Source organism: Ovis canadensis, chromosome 25, assembly GCF_042477335.2.
Source record: "Ovis canadensis isolate MfBH-ARS-UI-01 breed Bighorn chromosome 25, ARS-UI_OviCan_v2, whole genome shotgun sequence".
Classification (NCBI taxonomy): domain Eukaryota; kingdom Metazoa; phylum Chordata; class Mammalia; order Artiodactyla; family Bovidae; genus Ovis; species Ovis canadensis.
This window is the reverse complement of record NC_091269.1, coordinates 13,447,128-13,473,312: the sequence shown is the minus strand read 5'-3', so window position 1 is coordinate 13,473,312 and position 26,185 is coordinate 13,447,128.

Here is a 26,185-nt window from a genome sequence, read left to right as displayed (position 1 = left end):
TCCACACAAGGTCTTTGGCCCCGGCATCGAAGGGAGAGGAATCCCGAGCGGCCCCCGAGCAAGTCGAATGGGGACTGGCCAGTCCTCAGGCCACCAGAGCGGGTGCCTTAAGTCACCGTCGTAAGACGAGAGCACCTGCCGCAACTCGAGAAAATCCAGGAGGTACTCGCCTCCAGGCGAAATGAGGCCCATTTCCGCCGATGCTTCTCGACACTAATCACAACTAACCTCTGGAACTTCCAAAAGGTCCTTCACACCCTTGCTGCAACTCAAGAAGTTCCCCGACTACCCCTGTCCACTCTAGAGGAAGCACAATGGTCCCGCCCACATCAAGAGGAGCCCCGTTTCCGCATTGTAGTTCCAGATGAGGGATCCTTTCCCTGCTTGGTCGGGAAAGAATTCTGGGCGTTCCTGTCGCATCTCAAGAGGAGGCGCTCTCCACAGGAAAGGCGAGAGGAACTCCAGGGTCGTGCCACCATTCTCAGAGTCCCCCAGATGTCCCAGTCCATTCCAGAGGAAGGTGTTTTCCCTCCACTGCCTCGAGTTTCACGCCGCAGATCGACTCACACCACGGTGGCACATGGGACAGCCCTGTGGGAAAGCCTCATGGGAAAGCCTTGTGGGAAAACCTCGAGGGAAAGCCACAGATACCATGATGCAGTTGATAGGAAGGGTGACACTGCTGCTACAGCTCTGGAGGAAAGGGCACGTGCATGCCCCCATTTGAAACGAGGACTTACTTCCCTGGGGAGACTCCAGAAGTACCCCAAGATCCATGTCAGCACTGGAGAGGAATCCTCAGGTTCCGGGCCCGACTCCACACAAGGTCTTAGGCTCCAGCATCCAAGGGAGAGGAATCCCGAGAGGCCCGCGACCAACTCACATGGGGACTGGCCTTTCCTGAGGCCACCAGAGCGGGTCCCTGAGGTCCCTGTCATAAGTAGAGAGCACCTGCCGCAACTCGAGAAAATCCAGGAGGTTTTGCCCTCCAGGCAAGATGAGGCCCATTTCCGCTGTTCCTTTTGAAGGCTAGTCACACCTAACCTCTGGAACTTCCAAAAGGTCCTTCACACCCTTGCTGCAACTCAAGAAGCTCCCCGACATACCCGTCTCCACTCGAGAGGAAGCACGCGGGTCCTGCACACATCCAGAGGAGTCCCGTTTCCGCCTCGTAGCTCGAGATGAGGGATCCTTTCGCTGCTTGCCCGGGAAAGATTTCTGGGCGTTCCTGGCGCATCTCAAGAGGAGGCGCTCTCCACAGGAAAGGCGAGAGGAACTCCAGGGTCTTTGCGCCATTCCCAGAGTCCCCCAGATGTCTCAGTCCATTCCAGCGGAACCTGTTTTCCCTGCACTGCCTCGAGTTTCACGCCGAGGATCGACTCCCACCACGGTGGCACGTGGGACAGCCCTGTGGGAAAGCCTCGTGGGAAAGCCACAGATTCCTTGATCCACGCGACAGGAAGGGTGACACTGCTGCTACTGCTCTGGAGGAAAGCGCACGTGCATGCCCCCATTCGAGACGAGGACTTACTCCCCTGGGGAGACTCCAGAAGTACCCCAAGATCCATGTCAGCCCTGGAGAGGAATCCTCAGGTTCTGGCCCCGACTCCACACAAGGTCTTAGGCCCCGGCATCGAAAGGAGAGGAATGCCGAGAGGTCCCCGAGCAACTCGCATGGGGATTGGCCTTTCCTGAGCCCACCAGAGAGGGTCCCTGAGGTCCCCGTCGTAAGTCGAGAGCACCTGCCGCAACTCGAGAAAATCCAGGAGGTTTTGCCCTCCAGGCGAGATGAGGCCCATTTCCGTTGAGGCTTCTCGAAGCTAATCAAACCTACAGTCTGTAACTTCCAAAAGGCCCTTCACACCCTTGCTGCAACTCAAGAAGTTGCCTGACATACCCGTCTCCACTCGAGAGGAAGCACGAGGGTCCGGCCCACATCCAGAAGAGCCCCATTTCCGCTCGTAGCTCGTGATGAGGGATCCTTTCGCTGGTGGCCGGGAAAGAATTCTGGGCGTTCCCGTCGCATCTCAAGAGGAGGCGCTCTCCACAGGAAAGGCGAGAGGTACGCCAGCGTCGTTCCACCATTCCAAGAGTCCCCCAGATGTCTCAGTCCATTCCAGAGGAACCTGTTTTCCCTGCACTGCCTCGACTTTCACGCCGAGGATCGACTGCCACCAAGGTGGCACGTGAGACAGCCCTGTGCGAAAGTCTCCTGGGACAGCCCTGTGGGAAAGCCTCGTGGGAAAGACTCGTGGAAAATCCTGGAGGGAAAGCCACAGATCCCATGACTCACGAGATGGGAAGCGTGACACTGCTGCTACAGATCAGGAGGAAAGCGCACCTGCATGCCCCCTCTCGAGACGAGGACTGACTCCCCTGGGGAGACTCCATAATTACCCCAAGATCCATGTCGGCATTGGTGAGGAATCCTCAGGTTCCGGCCCCGACTCCACACAACGTCTTAGGCCCCGGCACCGACGGGAGAGGAATCACGAGAGGCCCCCTAGCAACACGCATGATGACTGGCCTTTCCTGAGGCCGCCAGAGCGGGTCCCTGAAGTCCCCGTGGTAACTTGAGAGCACCTGCTGAAACTGGGGAATATCTAGAAGCCTCTCCATTCCAGGCGCCATGAGGCCCATTTCTGCTGAGGCATCTCGAGACTAACCACACCTAACCTCTGGAACTTCGAAAGGGTCCTTCACACCTTTGCTGCAACTCAAGAAGTTCCCCGACATACGCGTTCCTCTTCCCATTCTGCCATAATGGTGGTGACATCTGCATATCTAAGTTTATTGCTATTTCTTCCGGCAATCTTGATTCCAGCTCAGGTATCTTCCATCCCAGCATTTTTCATGATGTAGTCTGCATATAAGCTAAATAAACAGGGTGACAATATACAGCCTTGACATACTCCTTTTCCTTTTTGGAACCAGTATGTTGTTCCATGTCCTGCTCTAACTGTTGCTTCCTGACCGTCATACAGATTTCTCAAGAGGCAGGTTAGGTGGTCTAGTATTCCCTTCTCTTTCAGAATTGTGGCTAAAACAACAGTATAAGGACCTTTCCGATGTCAGGCCAAGGAATTGTGTTTCCAGTCATTGAGCCACACCTGATCACTGAGCACAAATTCATGAATCTGTTCCTCAAGGGGGAATGATATTTTTTTTTACACAAACTTAGTTACCTGATTTATTACCTTACCTAATTGTTCCAGCTGCTGTGAAATCCCACCTCCTTACTTGTGGCAAATCTGCTAACACCTGCCTCATTTGGGGTGGGGGGTTCTCCCATAGAAAATTTCATAAGGACAACAACAATGGGAACGTGCAGTTACCCGTAATATGAGTAAGTCTGCCAGAAGTAAGCCCATCCATGTACAGTCAGTCTCTATGATCCATTTTGAAAGAGTCTCTTCAAGAGTTTGGTTGTTTCTTTCCACCATTCCAGAACACTGGGGCCTATATGCTGTATGTAATTTCCACTGATATTTAGAGCTTCACATACCTGTTAATTAACGCGGCTACAAAGACAGGGCCATTGTCGGATTCTATACTGGTTGGAAACCCAAGTCTGGGAATTATTTCTCAAATCAGCGAGCTACTTCATTTTCTTTTTCAGATCAGGTAGGGAAGGCCTCTGCCCAACCAGAGAAGGTACCTACTATTCTAGTAAGTAATGATAACAGGTGACTGCCTTTGCTTCCCCGAAGGGACACTCGCTTTCCCTGCATCCTGAGAACTCCACGTCTCAGCCAGTTGGAAAAGCGCTTCTTGGAGGTCATTATTCAGGGGCAATTTCCCCTGGAGCCCGGGGCCATAGGGAGTGGCTCCACACTCCCAGGGAAAGGCAGAGCCACAGCCACACATCTGTCCCATCCCCTTTGCTCTGTAGGAGAGCTCTAGTGAGCCTAGGTCTGTCAGGAAAATTCTTGGCTCCTATGGGGACACATTCTATGTGTGAAACTGCATACAGGACCGAGGGGCCACAGGGCGCCTGTTTCTCTCGGGGCCGGAGGGGTGGGGGGCCTGAAGCAGTGCGGCCCAGCAACAGCTTCCACATCCATCCAATTGCTCTTTTCTTACCTCTGATAGAACTAGCTTTGTTCCAGCCTTTGGCAATTTGGAGGCAAGCGGGCCCCACTTCCTCCCCAAGGAGGCATGGGACCTACTTTGAGTGGAAAGGCCCCTCACGGAGCTGAACCCAGGAAGGCACCCAGTCATGTCTGACACATTCCTGCATCCTGCTTCTTCATGAGCAATACCGCTATAAGCTAGGAATGTCTTTCCAAGGCTCAGAAAGGACAGGGGAGATGCATGGTGCTGCCTCTGGAATTTCGGTCCTCTGAGCAGACCTGGAGGTCTCCCCTTGAAGAAGCAAACCAGTTTCTTCCAAATACAGGCTTGCAAACACACACTGGGTGGCTGCCTCTTCTTCCCTGAAGGACGATCACTTTCCCCACATCCTGTGAACTCTGCATCCCAGCCTGCTGGAAAAGCGCTTCTTGGAGGTCATTTTTCAGGGACAATTTTCCCTGGAGCCCGGGGCCGTAGGGAGGGCCCCATGCTCGCTGGGAAAGGCAGAGTCACATCCACAGTCTGTTCTATCCCTTTTGCCCTGTAGGAGAGCTCTAGTGAGCCTAGGTCTGTCAGGAAAATTCTTGGCTCCTATGGGGACACATCCTGTGTGTTAACCTGCATATGGGACCGAGGGGCCACAGGGCGCCTGCTCCTCTCGGGGGGTAACCTGAAGTGGTGCGGCCCAGCAACAGCCTGAACATCCATCTAATTGCTCTTTTCTTCCTTCTGATAGAGCTAGCTTTGCTTCTCGCTTTGGCATTTCGGAAGCCAGGGGGAGCCCCACCGCTGTTGTCCTGGGGTCTATTGGAGGTACCAGGTCTACTGGACCCCAGCATGGCACCCGACCCCCTCAGACACACTCCCGCAGCCTCCTTCCCCATGGGCAGGACTGTTCTGACCTAGGAATGTGTTCCCAAGGCTCAGAAAATGCAGGGAGACACACGGCCCTGACTCTGGAACTGAGGCCGTTGGAGCAGGCCTGGAGGTCTGACGTCTGAGACGGCAAACGCTTGCTGCGAGATACAGGTGTGAAAACACACTCTCTGGGGCTGCCTTTCCTTCCTCCAAGGAAGATAGCTTTTCCAGTCTCCTCCGTGCTGAGTCATACAAGGCTGGAAAGGTCTGGCTTAGAGGGCATTTCTCAGCGGCAATGGCCCCTGAGGCCCTGCACCCAGGGAGGGATCCTACCCTCCCAGGGGAAGTCAAAGCAACCTCCAAACAGCTGTTCTATCATGTTTCCTCTGCAGGAGGGAGCTAGTGAGCCCAGGTCTGTCTGGAACGTTCTTGGATCCTGCGGGGAAATCATCCTGGGAGCCCACCTGGATACCAGTCGTAGGGGCTAACATCTGCATTTTTCTTCCTTGGAGCCCTAACGCAGTACAGCCTAGCAACTGCTTGAAAATCCATCCTGTTGCTGTTTTCTTCCCTCTGACAGAGCGAGCTTTGCTCCCCACTTTGGGATTTCAGAAGCAAGGTGGTGGCCTGCAACTCCTTGCCTGGGGTCCATTGGAGGTGCAAGGTGCCCTCGACCAGGTGACCCCAGCATGGCACCTGGCCCCCTCAGACACACTCCCGCAGCCTGCTTCCCCATGGGCAGGACTGCTCTCCCCTAGGAATGTGTTTGCGAGGCCAGGAAACTGCAGGGAGACACAAGGCCCTGATTCTGGAATGGAGTCTGTTGGAGCAGGCCTGCAGGTCTTATGTCTAACAAGCCAAACACTTGCTGCAAGATACAGGCCTGAAAACACACTCTTGGGCTGCCTTTCCTTCCTCCAAGGAAGAGAGTTTTCTCAGCCTCCTCTGGGCTGAGAGTCACACAGGGCTGAAAAGCACTTACTGGGAGATTAGTTTTCATTGGCCATGGCCCCTGAGGCCCTGTGCTCAGGGAGGGCTCCCTCCCTCCCAGGGAAAGTCAAAGGAAGCTCCAAACGGCTGTTCAATCATGTTTCGGAGAGAGTCATTGCCAAGGCAGGTTTATAAGAAGTTCCAGGGTCCCCAAGGAGAGAGGGGTCTAGAATTCTCAAGGAGGAAGAAAGGGCACACTTTTTTCCCTCTACATTCCTTCGGATTACATAACAATCATGCATCCTTCTTGAGGACGGTCTCTGGAAAAACCTTCTGGCTAATCCTGTTATCTTAAAATGTAAATGATGGGAGTAGGTCTAGTGAGTCTTTACAACCTCCAGACATTCTTTTGTTCGTTGTAATAACTTATTGGAGAGTATATAACTCCATTACTAACACTAGCAAGGGGGTACACTTTCTGCCCCTTGTGATGTCTCTGTCAGAAGCTTTCTCTATCTCCTTTCTACTTGAATAAGACTCGATTGCACAAAAGCTCTGAGCAATCAAGCCTCGTCTTGGGCCCTGGATTGAATTCTTCTCCTCCATAAGCCAAGAATCCCAGCATCTTTTCGTGGTTCAGCAACAATATTTCATTTCCTCTGCAGGAGAGAGCTAGTGAGCTTAGGTCTGTCTGGAACATTCTTGGATCCTGTGGGGAAAATATCCTGTGCACACATCTGGATACTGGGCCTAGAGGCCAAAATTCGCATTTCTTTCCCGCGGAGCCCTCACGTGGTGTGACTGAGCAACTGCTTGAAAATCCATCCCATTGCTGTTTTCCTCCTTCTGACAGACAGAGCTAGCTTTGTTCCCTGCTTTGGGATATCTCAACCGAGGGGCCGGTCCATAGCTACTCGCCTGGGGCCCATTGGATGTGCAAGGTGCCCTCGACTAGGTGACCCTAGCATGGCACTCAGCCCGCTCAGACACACTCCCGAGGCTTCTTTCTCATGGGAAGCACTGCTCCAACCTAGGAATGTGTCTGCAATGCTTGGAAAGTGCAGTGAGACACACAGCCCTGACTCTGGAATTGAGGCCCTCAGAGCAAGCCTGCAGCTCTGATGTCTGAGAAGCAAAACACTTGCTGCAAAGAGAGGCCTGAAAACACACTCTCTGTGGATGACTTTCCTTCCTCTAAGGAAGACAGTTTTCCCAGTCTCCTGCTTCCTGCATGTCACACAGCTGGAATGCACTTGCTTGGATGTCATGATTCAGTGGCAATGACCCCTGAGGCCCTTTGCCCAGGGAGGGCTCCCACACTCATAGGCAAATCAAAGCAACTTCCAAGTGAGTCAGCTCTTCACATCAAGTGGCCAAAGTATTGGAGTTTCAGGTTCAGTATTAGTCCTTCCAATGGATATTCAGACCTGATTTCCTTTAGGATGGAGTGGTTGCGTCTCCTTGTAGTCTAAGCGACCTACAAGCATCTTCTCCAACACCACTGTTCAAAAGCATCAAATTTTCAGCTGTCACTTTCTTTATAGTACATCTTTCATATCCATCCATGACATATGGAAAAACCATAGCCTTGACCGGATGGGTCTTTGTTGGCAAAGCAACGTCTCGGCTTTTTAATATGCTGTCTAGTTTGGTCATCACTTTTCTTCCAAGTCATAAATATGTTTTAAGTTCATGGAGGCAGCCATCACCTGCAGTGATTTCCAAGCCCCCCAAAATAGTCTGCTGCTGTTTCCAATGTTTTCCCATCTATTTGCCATGAAGTGATGAGACTGGATGCAATGATTGTAGTTTTCTGAATGCTGAGCTTTAAGCTAACTTTTTCACTCTCCTCTTTCACTTTCATCAGGAGACTCTTTAGCTCTTCTTCACTTTCTGCCATAAGGGTGGTGTCATCTGAATATCTGAGATTATTGATATTTCTCCCAGCAACCTTGATTCCAGCGTGTGCTTCCTCCAGCCCAGTGTTTCTCATGCTGTACTCTGCATATAAGTTAAATAAGCAGGGTGACAATATACAGCCTTGACATGTTCCTTTTCCTATGTAGAACCAGTCTGTTGTTCCATGTCCAGTTCGAACTGTTTCTTCCTGACCTGCATACAGGTTTCTCAAGAGACAGGTCAGGTGGTCTGGTATTCCCATCTCTTTCAGAATTTTTCCCAGTTTCTTGTGATCCACACAGTCAAAGGCTTTGGCATTGTCAATAAAGCAGAAATAGATGGTTTTTTTTTCCGGAACTCTCTTGCTTTTTCAATGATCCAGTGGATGTTGGCAATTTGATCTCTGGTTTCTCTGCATTTTTTAAATCCCTCTTGAACATCTGGAAGTTCACAGTTCATGTGAACTTGGAGAATTTTGAGCATTACTTTACTAGTGTGTGAGATGAGTGCAATTGTGCAGCAGCTTGAATAATCTTTGTCATTGCCTTTCTTTGGGATTGGAATGAAAACTGACCTAATGACTAGATGTTTTCAATTGCATATGCTGAAAGAACTGGGTGTGCAGTTTTGAAGGAAAAAAAAATCATTTTAACCCATTTTCTCTGAAGTGCAAGGCATATCATGGCCATCCCTGAATCATAAAGTCACCTTTTCTTTATGTAGTCATAGTTTCATGCCTAAATTATAGGCCAACTCGTGCTCAACTTGACTCTGATGTCAGGGGCAGATCAACTGATAAAAAGCTTGGATTGTCCCTCTGGAGGAAAGTGAGATCTTGGTGCCACGAGAAGAATCTGAAGGGTTACGGGAACTTGCAAGAGTGGGGAAAGCTTAGTCCATCCTACATGTACCAAAATCTTAAATAAGGCTTATTTACTTTACCGAAGTAAAAAAACAGATGATGAAAACAATTATAAATCAATGAAAGGTAGAGAAACTCATAGTCTGTGATCAAAAATTGCATTCTAAGAAAACTTAGTTCTCTTAACCTAGAGAGGAGACTAAATTCCATCTGGTAGCAGCTTACCAGAAGACAAGCAAACAAACAAACAAATTATCAGTAAGCTTAAAAAAAGTATTTTCCATGTATCTTGAAGTAGCAGTATTTCTGCAAAGGCATCAGTGTGAAACCACAGAGGACATGGTTAAAACCTGATGAAATAGAAATTGACAATGTCATCTGGTCACTGCTGCGACTTGAAATGCTTTAATATGATAACTAGAATGATAACTGACAGCATTTGACCAGGACATATCAGATTTTCACGGATGTCATATCATTTCTAGGATATCTATATTAGGAACTGAAGGAATCTTTGAACCTAGGAAAGAAAACAACAGTCTCAAAGGCCCTTGCTGAGTCATCTAGCAGCAAGGAATGTCTTTGCAAGGATCGCAAAGTGAAGGGAAGATACACCGACCTGCCTCTGCAACTTCGGTCCTCTGAGCAGATCTGGAGGTCTCCCTTTGTATAAGCTAACCTGTTCCTTCCAAATAGAGGTTTGCAACACAAAACAAGTGGCCGCCTATTCTTCCCCGAAGGAGGCTCTCTTTCCCCACATCCTGCAAACTCCCTTTCCCAGCCTCCTGGAAAAGTGCTTCTTGCAGTTCCTTTCAGAAAATCCTATGGACAGAGAAGCCTGGTAGGCTGCAGTCCATGGGGTCGCTGAGGGTCGGACACGACTGAGCGACTGCACTTTCATTTTCACTTTCATGCATTGGAGAAGGCAATGGCAACCCACTTACTGTTCTTGCCTGGAGAATCCCAGGGACGGGGGAGCCTAGTGGGCTACCGTCTATGGCGTCGCACAGAGTCGAACACGACTGAACCAACTTAGCAGCAGCAGCAGCAGCAGCAGCAGCAGCAGCAGCAGCAGCAGCAGCAGCAGTTCCTTTCTTAGGGGCAGTTATCCCTGAGATTGGGACCTGGAAAGGCAGAGCCACCTCCACACACACATCTTTTCTGTCCCCTTTCCTCTGGAGGAGAGCTCTAGTGAGCCTAGGTCTGTCAGGAAAATTCTTGGCTTTGACGGGATCACACCCGGTGTGTGAACCTGCATACCCGACCTAGGGGCCACAGGGCACCTGTTTTGCTCGAGTGGGTCCTGGAGGGGTGCAGCATAGCAAGAGCTTAAAGATCCATCCAATTTGTCTTTCTTTTACCTCGGAGAGAACGAGTTTGCTCCACCTCCACCCTTTGGCAGTGTGGAGGGAAGAGGGCACAACCCTCTCCCAAAGGGGACATAGGGCCTACCAGGAGAGAAAGGCCCCTTGAGGAGCTGAGCCCAGGTAGGCAGCCAGTGATGTCAAGCACACTCCTGCTGCTTGCTTCTTCATGGGCACTCCGACAATCTGCTAGGAATGTCTTGGCAAGGATCTCAAAGGGAAGGGGAGATACATGGCCCTGTCTCTGGAACTTCAGTCCTCTGAGCAGATCTGGAGGTCTTGAGTTGTATAAGCAAACGTGTTCCTTCCAAATAGAGGCTTGCGAACACACCCCCGGTGGTTGCCTCTTCTTCCCCGAAGAAGTCTTTCTTTCCCCACATGCTGCGAACTCCCTGTCCCAACCTCCAAGATTAGCGCTTCTTGCCATTCCTTTCTTAGAGGCAGTTATCCCTGAGCTTGGGGCCGTAGGGAGTAGCCCCACACTCACAGGGAAAGGCAAAGACTCCTCCATACATCTCCTCTATCCCCTTTGCTCTGGAGGAGAGCTTTAGTGAGCCTAGGTCTTTCAGGAAAATTGTTGGCTTGGACAGGATCTCACCCTGTTTGTGAACCTGCATACCCAACCGGGGGCCACAGAGCACCTGTTTCAGTAAAGTGGGCCCTGAAAGGGTGCAGCCTAGCAAGAGCTTGAAAATCCATTCAATTGCTGTTTTTGTACCTCTGACAGAGCGAGCTTTGCTCCACCCTTTGGCAGTGTGGAGAAAAGAGGCATGACACCCTCCCCAAGGGGACATGGGGCCTACTTCGAGAGGAAAGGCCCCTTGTGGAGTTGAGGCACACAGTCGTGTCAAACACACTCCCACTGCTTGCTTCTTCATGGGCACTCCCGCTATCAGCTAGGAATGTCTTTGCAATGATCACAAAGGGAAGGGGAGATACACGGCCCTGCCTCTGGACCTCCGGTGCTCTGAGCAAATCTGGTCTCCCGTTGTTGGTCAAGTTCAAGTTCAAGGTCAAGGTCAAGGTCAAGTTCAAGGTCAAAGTCAAGGTCAAGTTCAAGTTCAAGTTCAAGGTCAAAGTCAAGGTCAAGTTCAAGTTCAAGGTCAAGTTCAAGTTCAAGTTCAAGGTCAAGTTCAAGGTCAAGGTCAAAGTCAAGGTCAAGGTCAAGTTCAAGGTCAAGGTCAAGTTCAAGTTCAAGTTCAAGGTCAAGGTCAAGTTCAAGTTCAAGTTCAAGTTCAAGGGCAAAGTCAAGGTCAAGTTCAAGTTCAAGTTCAAGTTCAAGGTCAAGTTCAAGGTCAAGTTCAAGGTCAAGTTCAAGTTCAAGGTCAAAGTCAAGGTCAAGTTCAAGTTCAAGTTCAAGGTCAAAGTCAAGGTCAAGTTCAAGTTCAAGTTCAAGGTCAAGTTCAAGTTCAAGGTCAAGTTCAAGTTCAAGTTCAAGTTCAAGGTCAAAGTCAAGGTCAAGTTCAAGTTCAAGGTCAAGTTCAAGGTCAAAGTCAAGGTCAAGTTCAAGTTCAAGTTCAAGGTCAAAGTCAAGGTCAAAGTCAAGTTCAAGTTCAAGTTCAAGGTCAAGGTCAAAGTCAAGTTCAAGTTCAAGTTCAAGTTCAAGTTCAAGTTCAAGGTCAAAGTCAAGGTCAAGTTCAAGTTCAAGGTCAAAGTCAAAGTCAAGGTCAAGTTCAAGTTCAAGTTCAAGGTCAAAGTCAAGGTCAAGTTCAAGTTCAAGTTCAAGTTCAAGGTCAAGGTCAAAGTCAAGGTCAAGTTCAAGTTCAAGTTCAAGTTCAAGGTCAAAGTCAAGGTCAAGTTCAAGTTCAAGGTCAAGTTCAAGTTCAAGTTCAAGGTAAAATTCAAGGTCAAGTTCAAGTTCAAGTTCAAGTTCAAGGTCAAAGTCAAGGTCAAGTTCAAGTTCAAGTTCAAGGTCAAAGTCAAGGTCAAGTTCAAGTTCAAGTTCAAGTTCAAGGTCAAGGTCAAGTTCAAGTTCAAGTTCAAGGTCAAGTTCAAGTTCAAGTTCAAGTTCAAGGTCAAGTTCAAGTTCAAGTTCAAGTTCAAGGTCAAAGTCAAGGTCAAGTTCAAGTTCAAGTTCAAGTTCAAGTTCAAGGTCAAGTTCAAGTTCAAGTTCAAGGTCAAAGTCAAGGTCAAGTTCAAGTTCAAGTTCAAGGTCAAAGTCAAGGTCAAGTTCAAGTTCAAGTTCAAGTTCAAGGTCAAGTTCAAGTTCAAGTTCAAGTTCAAGGTCAAAGTCAAGGTCAAGTTCAAGTTCAAGTTCAAGTTCAAGGTCAAAGTCAAGGTCAAGGTCAAGTTCAAGTTCAAGTTCAAGGTCAAGGTCAAAGTCAATGCCCACAGGAAGATGTGAGGATAAAGGGCCTCATCCCAGCACAGCACCCGCTCCCACCGGCCCCTGACTCCCGCAGCACGCCCCCTAAAACAACACTGTCTTCCCAGAAAAGAGAACGGAGAAGCCATGTGTGTGCCAAAGGAGCAAGATGAACGAACGATGCAACGCCCTCCAACTTTGGGCACACCTGACGCCTGGGAACCCCGGGCCCGGCCGATGGGTCCCCGCCGTTCTCGGGCGGGAGCGGGGGTCGACACGTGGGCCGAGAGCCCTTGCCCGGGCCACCCGCAAATCCCCTGAGACGTGATCCGACCCCAGGGACCGAGGGCAAACGTACCGCTTGAGGTGCTGGAGGAGCTGGACGAAGCCATGGTGGGAGAGGCACACAGGAGCGCTGCAGACTGCTGGCCGAGTGGGCGGGGACCCAGCAGCCCAGGACTCTGGAGAGCGGGAGGCGTCTCCACCCCCATTGACGTCAATAGGGTTTGGGTGCGTAGATGGAGGGGGCCGCCCCTGGCCTCTTTCCAAGCAGAGACCCTGGACGGAGTCCCGTGGAGTGAGTGGGCTTTTCCCGGGCACAGCTGTGCCCCGGACCGCCAAGATCCCCGTTGGGGTGGGTGGGCAGTTCGGGGGCTTTGGTTTGTGGCCCTCCCTCGCAGCGGATGGTGGGATCAACCCCGGGTGGATCAATCAGGGGCCCTCAGCAGTGCCAAGGGAGCTCACCGCCCAGGAAACGCCCCCTAGGTCCCTTTGAATTGGCCGCCCACGCCCCCTTTCCCAGCCTGCCTTGTTCTGGGGTTTCCCACCTTTTCACATACCACAGGTCCCTGGGCCTGGACTGTCCCCCGCTGGCTCCTCCGAGGCATTCCGGGACAACGGACGCTCTCTCCAGCGCCTCCACCTAGATCCCACGCTGTCCTCGCCTCCATATGCCACCTGCGCCTCCCCAACTCCTCCGTGGGCTCCTGGCGTCCTTTCCCTACAGCAGTCCCAGAGCACCAGCCCCGAGGGCTTTGAGTTGCCTGGAGCCCAAGGCTCCGGCCAGAGACCTGAGGGGCCAGCGTCTGGACCGGCAGCTAATGCCATTAGGGGCTTTTCTCATGTGGAGCCTGAGGCCAACATCCGTGGCAACCCCCAAGCGCGAATGCCCCGGAGATACACGCCCAAGGGGACAGTGTACCCCCTATGTGGGGAAGGAGGTTCCTGTTTTCCCAGCACTGCATGGTGGCACGTGGAATAGCCCTGTGGGAAAGCCCATGGAAAAGCCTCGAGGGAAAGACACAGATCCCTTGATCCACAAGACGGGAAGCGAGACACTGCTGCTACTGCTCAGGAGGAAAGCACACCTGCATGACCCCACTCGAGACGAGGACTGACGCCCCTTGGGAGACTCCAGAAGTACGCCAAGATCCATGTGAGCACGGGAGAGGAATCCTCAGGTTCTGGTCCGACTCCACACAAGGTCTTAGGCGCCGGCATCGACGGGCGAGGAATCCTGAGAGGCCACCGAGCAACTCGCATGGGGAATGACCTTTCCTGAGGCCAACAGAGCGGGTCCATGAGGTCCCCGTCGTAAGTCGAGAGCACAAGCCGCAACTCGAGAAAACCAGGAGGTTCCCCCCTCCGGGCGAGATGTGGCCCATTTTGGCTGAGGCGTCTCGAGGCTAATCACATCTAACCTCTGGAACTTCCAAAGGGTCCTTGACACCCTTACTGCAACTCAAGAAGTTCCCCGACATACCCGTCTCCAGTCGAAAGAAAGCACGGCGTTCGGCCCACATCCAGAGGAGCCCCGTTTCCACCTCGTAGCTCGAGATGAGGGATCCTTTCCCTGCTTGGTCGGGAAAGAATTCCCGGCGTTCCCGTCGCATCTCAAGAGCAGGCACTCTCCAAAGGAAAGGCGAGAGGAACTCCAGGGTCGTGCCACCATTCCCAGAGTCCCCCAGATGTCCCAGTCCATTCCTGAGGAACCTCCTTTCCCTGCACTGCCTCGACTTTCACGCCGAGGATCGACTCACACCAGGGTGGCACGTGAGACAGCCCTGTGGGAAAGCCTCGTGGGAAAGCCTCATGGGAAAGCCTCGAGGGAAAGCCACAGATCCCATGATCGACACGACGGGAAGCGTGACACTGCTACTACAGCTCGGGAGGAAAGCGCACGTGCATGCCCCCTCTCGAGACGAGGACTGACTCTCCTGGGCAGACTCCAGAAGTACCGCAAGATCCATGTCAGCACTGGAGAGGAATCCTCAGGTTCCGCCTCCGACTCCACACAAGGTCTTAGGCCCCGGCATCGAAGGGAGAGGAATCCCGAGCGGCCCCCGAGCAACTCGAATGGGGACTGGCCAGTCCTGAGGCCACCAGAGCGGGTGCCTTAAGTCACCGTCGTAAGACGAGAGCACCTGCCGCAACTCGAGAAAATCCAGGAGGTACTCCCCTCCAGGCGAAATGAGGCCCATTTCCGCCGATGCTTCTCGACACTAATCACAACTAACCTCTGGAACTTCCAAAAGGTCCTTCACACCCTTGCTGCAACTCAAGAAGTTCCCCGACTACCCCTGTCCACTCTAGAGGAAGCACAATGGTCCCGCCCACATCAAGAGGAGCCCCGTTTCCGCATTGTAGTTCCAGATGAGGGATCCTTTCCCTGCTTGGTCGGGAAAGAATTCTGGGCGTTCCTGTCGCATCTCAAGAGGAGGCGCTCTCCACAGGAAAGGCGAGAGGAACTCCAGGGTCGTGCCACCATTCTCAGAGTCCCCCAGATGTCCCAGTCCATTCCAGAGGAAGGTGTTTTCCCTCCACTGCCTCGACTTTCACGCCGCAGATCGACTCACACCACGGTGGCACATGGGACAGCCCTGTGGGAAAGCCTCATGGGAAAGCCTTGTGGGAAAACCTCGAGGGAAAGCCACAGATACCATGATGCAGTTGATAGGAAGCGTGACACTGCTGCTACAGCTCTGGAGGAAAGGGCACGTGCATGCCCCCATTCGAAACGAGGACTTACTTCCCTGGGGAGACTCCAGAAGTACCCCAAGATCCATGTCAGCACTGGAGAGGAATCCTCAGGTTCCGGGCCCGACTCCACACAAGGTCTTAGGCTCCAGCATCCAAGGGAGAGGAATCCCGAGAGGCCCGCGACCAACTCACATGGGGACAGGCCTTTCCTGAGGCCACCAGAGCGGGTCCCTGAGGTCCCTATCATAAGTACAGAGCACCTGCCACAACTCGAGAAAATCCAGGAGGTTTTGCCCTCCAGGCAAGATGAGGCCCATTTCCGCTGTTCCTTTTGAAGGCTACTCACACCTAACCTCTGGAACTTCCAAAAGGTCCTTCACACCCTTGCTGCAACTCAAGAAGCTCCCCGACATACCCGTCTCCACTCGAGAGGAAGCACGCGGGTCCTGCACACATCCAGAGGAGCCCCGTTTCCGCCTCGTAGCTCGAGATGAGGGATCCTTTCGCTGCTTGCCCGGGAAAGATTTCTGGGCGTTCCTGGCGCATCTCAAGAGGAGGCGCTCTCCACAGGAAAGGTGAGAGGAACTCCAGGGTCGTTGCGCCATTCCGGAGTCCCCCAGATGTCTCAGTCCATTCCAGCGGAACCTGTTTTCCCTGCACTGCCTCGACTTTCACGCCGAGGATCGACTCCCACCATGGTGGCACGTGGGACAGACCTGTGGGAAAGCCTCGTGGGAAAGCCTCGAGGCAAAGCCACAGATCCCTTGATCCACGCGACGGGAAGCGTGACATTGCTGCTGCCACTCTGGAGGAAAGCGCACGTGCATGCCCCCATTCGAGATGAGGACTTACTCCCCTGGGGAGACTCCAGAAGTATCCCCAAGGTCCATGTCAGCACTGGAGAGGAATCCTCAGGTTCCAGTCCCGCCTGCACACAAGGTCTCAGGCCCCGGCATCAAAGGGAGAAGAATCCCAAGAGGCCCCCGAGCAACTCGCCTGGGGACTGGCCTTTCCTGAGACCACCAGAGCGGGTCTCTGAGGTCCCCGTCATAAGTCGAGAGCACCTGCCACAACTCGAGATAATCCACGAGGTTTTGCCCTCCAGGCGGGATGAGGCCCATTTCCGCTGAGGCTTCTCGAGGCTAATCACACCTAACATCTGGAACTTCCAAAAGGTCCTTCACACCCTTGCTGCAACTCAAGAAGTTCCCTCACATACCCGTCTCCACTCTAGAGGAAGCACGAGGGTCCCGCACACATCCATGGGAGCCCCGTTTCCGCCTCGTAGCTCGAGATGAGGGATCCTTTCGCTGCTTGCCCGGGAAAGATTTCTGGGCGTTCCTGGCGCATCTCAAGAGGAGGCGCTCTCCACAGGAAAGGTGAGAGGAACTCCAGGGTCGTTGCGCCATTCCGGAGTCCCCCAGATGTCTCAGTCCATTCCAGCGGAACCTGTTTTCCCTGCACTGCCTCGACTTTCACGCCGAGGATCGACTCCCACCACGGTGGCACGTGGGACAGACCTGTGGGAAAGCCTCGTGGGAAAGCCTCGAGGCAAAGCCACAGATCCCTTGATCCACGCGACGGGAAGCGTGACATTGCTGCTGCCACTCTGGAGGAAAGCGCACGTGCATGCCCCCATTCGAGATGAGGACTTACTCCCCTGGGGAGACTCCAGAAGTATCCCCAAGGTCCATGTCAGCACTGGAGAGGAATCCTCAGGTTCCAGTCCCGCCTGCACACAAGGTCTTAGGCCCCGGCATCAAAGGGAGATGAATCCCAAGAGGCCCCCGAGCAACTCGCCTGGGGACTGGCCTTTCCTGAGACCACCAGAGCGGGTCTCTGAGGTCCCCGTCATAAGTCGAGAGCACCTGCCACAACTCGAGAAAATCCAGGAGGTTTTGCCCTCCAGGCAAGATGAGGCCCATTTCCGCTGTTCCTTTTGAAGGCTACTCACACCTAACCTCTGGAACTTCCAAAATGTCCTTCACACCCTTGCTGCAACTCAAGAAGCTCCCCGACATACCCGTGTCCACTCGAGAGGAAGCATGAGGGTCCCACTCACATCCAGAGGAGCCCCGTATCCACCTCGTAGCTCGAGATGCGGGATCCTTTCCCTTCTTGGTCGCGAAAGAATTCCCGGCGTTCCCGTCGCTTCTCAAGAGAAGGCGTTCTCCACAGGGAAGGCGAGAGGAACTCCAGCGTCCTGCCACCATTCCAAGAGTCCCCCGGATGTCTCAGTCCATTCCAGAGGAACCTGTTTTCCCTGCACTGCCTCGAATTTCATGCCGAGGATCGACTCCCACCACGGTGGCACGTGGGACATCCCTGTGTGAAAGCCTCGTCAGAAAGCCTCGTGGGAAAGCCTCGAGGGAAAGCCTCGAAGGAAAGCCAGAGATCCCTTAATCCAGGTGATGGGAAGCGTGACACTGCTGCTACCGCTCTGGAGGAAAGCGCACGTGCATGCCCCTATTCGAGACGAGGACTTACTCCCCAGGGGAGACTCCAGAAGTACACCAAGATCCATGTCAGCACTGGAGAGGAATCCTCAGGTTCCGGCCCCGACTCCACACAAGGTCTTAGGCCCCGGCATCGACGGGAGAGGAATCCCGAGAGGCCCCTGAGGAACTCGCATGGGGACTGGCCTTTCCTGAGGCCACCAGAGCGGGTCCCTGAGGTCCCCGTCGTAAGTCGAGAGCACCTGCCGCAACTCGAGAAAATCCAGGAGGTTTTGCCCTCCAGGCGAGATGAGGCCCATTTCCGCTGAGGCTTCTCGAGGCCAATCACATCTAACCACTGGAACTTCCAAAGGGTCCTTCACACCCTTGCTGCAACTCAAGAAGTTCCCCGACATACCCGTCTCCACTCGAGAGGAAGCACGTGGGGTCCCGCACACATCCAGGGGAGCCCCGTTTCGCCTCCTAGCTCGAGATGAGGGATCCTTTCCCTGTTTCGTAGGGAAAGAATTCCCGGCGTTCCCGTCGCATCTCAAGAGGAGGCGCTCTCCACAGGAAAGGCGAGAGGAACTCCAGGGTCGTGCCACCATTCCAAGAGACCCCCAGATGTGTCAGTCCATTACAGAGGAACCTGTTTTCCCTGCACTGCCTTGATGTTCAAGCCGAGGATCGACTCCCACCACGTGTGCACGTGGGACAGCCCTGTGGGAAAGCCTCGTGGGAAAGCCTCGTGGGAAAGACTCGAGGGAAAACCATAGATCCTTTGATCCACGCGGCAGACTGCGTGACACTGCTGCTACCGCTCTGGAGGAAAGCGCAAGTGCATGCCCGCCTTCGAGACGAAGACTGACTCCCCTGGGGAGACTCCAGAAGTACCGCAAGATCCATGTCAGCACTGGAGAGGAATCGTCAGGTTCCGGCCCCGACTCCACACAAGGTCTTAGGCCCCGGCATCGACGGGAGAGGAATCCCGAGAGGCCCCCGAGGAACTCGCATGGGGACTGGCCTTTCCTGAGGCCACCAGAGCGGGTCCCTGAGGTCCCCGTCGTAAGTCGAGAGCACCTGCCGCAACTCGAGAAAATCCAGGAGGTTTTGCCCTCCAGGCGAGATGAGGCCCATTTCCGCTGAGGCTTCTCGAGGCCAATCACATCTAAGCACTGGAACTTCCAAAGGGTCCTTCACACCCTTGCTGCAACTCAAGAAGTTCCCCGACATACCCGTCTCCACTCGAGAGGAAGCACGTGGGTCCCGCACACATCCAGGGGAGCCCCGTTTCCGCCTCCTAGCTCGAGATGAGGGATCCTTTCACTGTTTCGTAGGGAAAGAATTCCCGGCGTTCCCGTCGCATCTCAAGAGGAGGCGCTCTCCACAGGAAAGGCGAGAGGAACTGAAGGGTCGTGCCACCATTCCAAGAGTCCCCCAGATGTGTCAGTCCATTCCAGAGGAACCTGTTTTCCCTGCACTGCCTTGACGTTCAAGCCGAGGATCGACTCCCACCACGTGTGCACGTGGGACAGCCCTGTGGGAAAGCCTCGTGGGAAAGCCTCGTGGGAAAGACTCGAGGGAAAACCATAGATCCTTTGATCCACGCGGCGGACTGCGTGACACTGCTGCCACCGCTCTGGAGGAAAGCGCAAGTGCATGCCCGCATTCGAGACGAGGACTGACTCCCCTGGGGAGACTCCAGAAGTACCCCAAGATCCATGTCAGCACTGGAGAGGAATCCTCAGGTTCCGACCCCGACTCCACACAAGGTCTTAGGCCCCGGCATCGACGGGAGAGGAATCCCGAGAGGCCCCCGAGGAACTCGCATGGGGACTGGCCTTTCCTGAGGCCACCAGAGCGGGTCCCTGAGGTCCCCGTCGTAAGTCGAGAGCACCTGCCGCAACTCGAGAAAATCCATCCGGTTTTGCCCTCCAGGCGAGATGAGGCCCATTTCCGCTGAGGCTTCTCGAGGCCAATCACATCTAACCACTGGAACTTCCAAAGGGTCCTTCACACCATTGCTGCAACTCAAGAAGTTCCCCGACCTACCCGTCTCCATTCGAGAGGAAGCACGTGGGGTCCCGAACACATCCAGGGGAGCCCCGTTTCCGCCTCCTAGCTCGAGATGAGGGATCCTTTCCCTGTTTCGTAGGGAAAGAATTCCCGGCGTTCCCGTCGCATCTCAAGAGGATGCGCTCTCCACAGGAAAGGCGAGAGGAACTCCAGGGTCGTGCCACCATTCCAAGAGTCCCCCAGATGTGTCAGTCCATTCCAGAGGAACCTGTTTTCCCTGCACTGCCTTGACGTTCAAGCCGAGGATCGACTCCCACCACGTGTGCACGTGGGACAGCCCTGTGGGAAAGCCTCGTGGGACAGCCTCGTGGGAAAGACTCGAGGGAAAACCATAGATCCTTTGATCCACGCGGCGGACTGCGTGACACTGCTGCCACCGCTCTGGAGGAAAGCGCAAGTGCATGCCCGCATTCGAGACGAGGACTGACTCCCCTGGGGAGACTCCAGAAGTACCCCAAGGTCCATGTCAGCACTGGAGAGGAATCCTCAGGTTCCGGCCCCGACTCCACACAAGGTCTTAGGCCCCGGCATCGACGGGAGAGGAATCCCGAGAGGCCCCCGAGGAACTCGCATGGGGACTGGCCTTTCCTGAGGCCACCAGAGCGGGTCCCTGAGGTCCCCGTAGTAAGTCGAGAGCACCTGCCGCAACTCGAGAAAATCCAGGAGGTTTTGCCCTCCAGGCGAGATGAGGCCCATTTCCGCTGAGGCTTCTCGAGGCCAATCACATCTAACCACTGGAACTTCCAAAGGGTCCTTCACACCCTTGCTGCAACTCAAGAAGTTCCCGGACATACCCGTCGGCACTCGAGAGGAAGCACGTGGTGTCCCGCACACATCCAGGGGAGCCCCGTTTCCGCCTCCTAGCTCAAGATGAGGGATCCTTTCCCTGTTTCGTAGGGAAAGAATTCCCGGCGTTCCCGTCGCATCTCAAGAGGAGGCGCTCTCCACAGGAAAGGCGAGAGGAACTCCAGGGTCGTGCCACCATTCCAAGAGTCCCCCAGATGTGTCAGTCCATTCCAGAGGAACCTGTTTTCCCTGCACTGCCTTGACGTTCAAGCCAAGGATCGACTCCCACCACGTGTGCACGTGGGACAGCCCTGTGGGAAAGCCTCGTGGGAAAGCCTCGTGGGAAAGCCTCGTGGGAAAGACTCGAGGGTAAACCATAGATCCTTTGATCCACGCGGAGGACTGCGTGACACTGCTGCTACTGCTCTGGAGGAAAGAGCAAGTGCATGCCCGCATTCGAGACGAGGACTGACTCCCCTGGGGAGACTCCAGAAGTACCACAAGATCCATGTCAGCACTGGAGAGGAATCCTCAGGTTCCGGCCCAGACTCCAGAGAAGGACTTAGGCCCCGGCATCGACGGGAGAGGGATCCCGAGAGGCCCCCGAGGAACTCGCATGGGGACTGGCTTTTCCTAAGGCCACCAGAGCGGGTCCCTGAGGTCCCCGTCGTAAGTCGAGATCACCTGCGCAACTCGAGAAAATACAGGAGGTTTTGCCCTCCAGGCGAGATGAGGCTCATTTCCAATGAGGCTTCTCGAGGCTAATCACGTCTAAACACTGGAACTTCCAAAGCGTCCTTCACACCCTTGCTGCAACTCAAGAAGTTCCCCGACATACCCGTCTCCACTCGAAAGGAAGCACGTGGGGTCCCGCACACATCCAGGGGAGCCCCGTTTCCGCCTCCTAGTTCGAGATGAGTGATCCTTTCCCTGTTTCGTAGGGAAAGAATTCCCGGCGTTCCCGTCGCATCTCAAGAGGAGGCGCTCTCCACAGGAAAGGCGAGAGGAACTCCAGGGTCGTGCCACCATTCCAAGAGTCCCCCAGATGTGTCAGTCCATTCCAGAGGAACCTGTTTTCCCTGCACTGCCTTGACGTTCAAGCCAAGGATCGACTCCCACCACGTGTGCACGTGGGACAGCCCTGTGGGAAAGCCTCGTGGGAAAGACTCGTGGGAAAGACTCGAGGGAAAACCATAGATCCTTTGATCCATGCGGCGGACTGCGTGACACTGCTGCTACCGCTCTGGAGGAAAGCGCAAGTGCATGCCCGCATTCGAAACGAGGACTGACTCCCCTGGGGAGACTCGAGAAGTACCCCAAGATCCATGTCAGCACTGGAGAGGAATCCTCAGGTTCCGGCCCCGACTCCACACAAGGTCTTAGGCCCCGGCATCGACGGGAAAGGAATCCCCAGAGGAACTCGCATGGGGACTGGCCTTTCCTGAGGCCACCAGAGCGGGTCCCTGAGGTCCCCGTCGTAAGTCGAGAGCACCTGCCTCAACTCGAGAAAATCCAGGAGGTTTTGCCCTCCAGGCGAGATGAGGCCCATTTCCGCTGAGGCTTCTCGAGGCCAATCACATCTAACCACTGGAACTTCCAAAGGGTCCTTCACACCCTTGCTGCAACTCAAGAAGTTCCCCGACATAGCCGTCTCCACTCGAGAGGAAGCACGAGGGTCCCGAACACATCCAGGGGAGCCCCGTTTATGCCTCCAAGCTCGAGATGAGGGATCCTTTCCCTGTTTCGTAGGGAAAGAATTCCCGGCATTTCCGTCGCATCTCAAGAGAAGGCGCTCTCCACAGGAAAGGCGGGAGGAACTTCAGGGTCGTGCCACCATTCCTAGAGTCCCCCAGATGTGTCAGTCCATTCCAGAGGAACCTGTTTTCCCTGCACTACCTTGACGTTCAAGCCGAGGATCGACTCCCACCACGTGTGCAGGTGGGACAGCCCTGTGGGAAAGCCTCATGGGAAAGCCTCGTGGGAAATCCTCGTGGGAAAGACTCGAGGGAAAACCATAGATCCTTTGATCCACGCATCGGACTGCATGACACTGCTGCTACCGATCTGGAGGAATGCGCAAGTGCATGCCCGCATTCGAGACGAGGACTGACTCCCCTGGGGAGACTCCAGAAGTACCCCAAGATCCATGTCAGCACTGGAGAGGAATCCGCAGGTTCCGGCCCCGACTCCACACAAGGTCTTAGGCCACGGCATGGACTGGAGCGGAATCCTGAGAGGCCCCCGAGGAACTCGCATGCTGACTTGCCTTTCCTGAGGCCACCAGAGCGGGTCCCTGAGGTCCCCGTCGTAAGTCGAGAGCACCTGCCGCAACTCGAGAAAATCCAGGAGGTTTTGCCCTCCAGGCGAGATGAGGCCCATTTCCGCTGAGGCTTCTCGAGGCTAATCACATCTAACCACTGGAACTTCCAAAGGGTCCTTCACACCCTTGCTGCAACTCAAGAAGTTCCCCGACATAGCCGTCTCCACTCGAGAGGAAGCACGAGGGACCCGCACACATCCAGGGGAGCCCCGTTTCCGACTCCTAGCTCGAGATGAGGGATCCTTTCCCTGTTTCGTAGGGAAAGAATTCCCCGCGTTCCCGTCGCATCTCAAGAGGAGGCGCTCTCCACAGGAAAGGCGAGAGGAACTCCAGGGTCGTGCCACCGTTCCAAGAGTCCCCCAGATGTGTCAGTCCATTCCAGAGGAACCTGTTTTCCCTGCACTGCCTTGACGTTCAAGCCGAGGATCGACTCCCACCACGTGTGCACGTGGGACAGCCCTGTGGGAAAGCCTCGTGGGAAAGCCTCGTGGGAAAGACTCGAGGGAAAACCATAGATCCTTTGATCCACGCGGCGGACTGCGTGACACTGCTGCTACCGCTCTGGAGGAAAGCGCAAGTGCATGCCCGCATTCGAGACGAGGACTGACTCCCCTGGGGAGACTCCAGAAGTACCCCAAGATCCATGTCAGCACTGGAGAGGAATCCTCAGGTTCCGGCCCCGACTCCACACAAGGTCTTATGCCCCGGCATCGAAGGGAGAGGAATCCCGAGAGGACCCCGTGGATCTCGCATGGCGACTGGCCTTTCCTGAGGCCACCAGAGCGGGTCCCTGAGGTCCCCGTCGTAAGTCGAGAGCACCTGCGGCAACTCGAGAAAATCCAGGAGGTTTGCCCTCCAGGCGAGATGAGGCCCATTTCCACTGAGGCTTCTCGAGGCTAATCACACCTAACCTCTGGAACTTCCAAAAGGTCCTTCACAACCTTGCTGCAACTCAAGAAGTTCCTCGACATCCTGGTCTCCACTGTAGAGGAAGCACGAGGGTCCCGCCCACATCCAGAAGAGCCCCATTTCTGCTTCGTTGCTCGAGATGTGGAATCCTTTCCCTGCTTCTTCGGGCAAGAATTCCCGGCGTTCCCTTCGCATCTCAAGAGGAGGCGCTCTCCATAGGGAAGGCGAGAGGAACTCCAGCGTCGTGCCACCATTCCAAGAGTCGGCTAGATGTCTTAGTCCATTCCAGAGGAATCTGTTTTCCCTGCACTGCCTCGACATTCAAGCCGAGGATCGACTCACAACTCGGTGGCACGTGGGACAGCCCTGTGGGAAGGACTGGTGGGAACACCTCGTGGGAAATCCTCAAGGGAAAGGCACAGATCACTTGATGTAGGCGATGGGAAGAATGACTCTGCTGCTACAGCTGTTGAGGAAAGCGCACGTGCATGCCCCCATTCGAGACGAGGACTTACTCCAATGGGGAGACTCCAGACGTACCCGAAAATCCATGTCAGCACTGCAGAGGAATACTCAGGTCCTGGGCCCGACTCCACACAAGGACTTAGGCCCCGGCATCAACGGGAAAGTAATCCCGAGAGGCCCCCGAGCAACTCGATTGGGGACTGGCCAGTCCTGAGTCCACCAGAGCAGGTCCCTGATGTCCCCGCCTTAAGTCGAGAGCACCTGCCACAACTCGAGAAAATCCAAGCGGTTTTGCCCTCCAGGCGAGATGAGGCCCATTTCTGCTGAGGCTTCTCGAGGCTAATCACACCTAACCTCTGGAACTTCCAAAAGGTACTTCACACCCTTGCTGCAACTCAAGAAGTTCCCCGACATCTCCGTCTCCACTGTAGAGGAAGCACGACGGTCCCGCCCACATCCAGAGGAGCCCCCGTTTACGCCTTGTAGCTCGAGATGAGGGATCCTTCCCATGCTTCCTCGGGAAAGAATTCCCAGGGTTCCCATCGCATCTCAAGAGGAGGCGCTCTCGACAGCAAAAGCGAGAGGAAATCGAGGGCCGTGCCGCTATCCCAAAGTCCCCCAGATATCACAGTCCATTCAAGAGGAACATGTTTTCCTTGCACTGCCACGACTTTCACGCTGAGGATCTACTCACACAATGGTCGCACGTGGGACAGCCCTGTTGGATAGCCTCGTGAGAACACCTCGGGGGAAAGCCTCGAGGGAAAGATACAGATCCCTTGATCCAGGCGATGGGAAGCGTGACACTGCTGGTACAGTCTTGAGGAAAGCGCTCGTGCATGCCGCCATTCGAGACGAGGACTTACTCCCCTGGGGAGACTCCAGAAGTACCCCAAGATCCATGTCAGCACAGGAGAGGAATCCTAAGGTTCCGGGCCCGACACCACACAAGGACTTAGGCCGCGGCATCGAAAGGAGAGGAATCCCGAGAGGCCCCCGAGCAACTCGCATGGGGACTGGCCTTTCCTGAGGCCACCAGAGCGGGTCCCTGAGGTCCCCGTCATAAGTCGAGAGCACCTGCCACAACTCGAGAAAATCTAGGAGGTTTTGCCCTCCAGGCGAGATGAGGCCCATTTCCACTGAGGCTTCTCGAGGCTAATCACACCTAACCTCTGGAACTTCCGAAAGGTCCTTCACACCCTTGCTGCAACTCAAGATGTTCCCTGACATACCCGTCTCCAATCTAGAGGAAGCACGAGGGTCCCGGCCACATTCAGAGAAGCCCTGTTTCCGCCTCGTACCTCGAGATGAGTGATCCTTTCGCGGCTTGGACGGGAAAGAATTCTTGGCATTCCCGTCGCTTCTCAAGAGGAGCCGCTCTCCACAGGAAAGGCGAGAGGAACTCCAGCGTCGTGCCACCATTCCAAGAGTCCCCCAGAATTCTAGGTCCATTCCAGAGGAACCTGTTTTCCCTGCACTGCCTCGACTTTCTCGCCGAGGTACGACTCCACCATGGTGGCACGTGGGACAGCCCTGTGGGAAAGCCTCGTGGGAAAGCCTCGTGGGAAAGCCTCGAGGGAAAGCCACAGATCCCTTGAACCACGCAACGGGAAGCGTGACATTGCTGCTACCGCTCGGGAGGAAAGGGCACGTGCATGCCCCCATTCGAGACGAGGACTTACTCCCCTGGGGAGACTCCAGAAGTACCCCAAGATCCATGTCAGCACTGGAGAGGAATCCTCAGGTTCCAGCCCCAACTCCACACAATGTCTTAGGCCCCGTTATAGAAGGTAGAGGAATCATGAGAGGTCCCCTTTCAACTCGCATGGGGACTGGCCTTTCCTGAGGCCACCAGAGTGTGTCCCTGAGGTCCCCGTCGTAAGTCGAGAGCACCTGCCGCAACTCGAGTAAATCCAGGAGGTT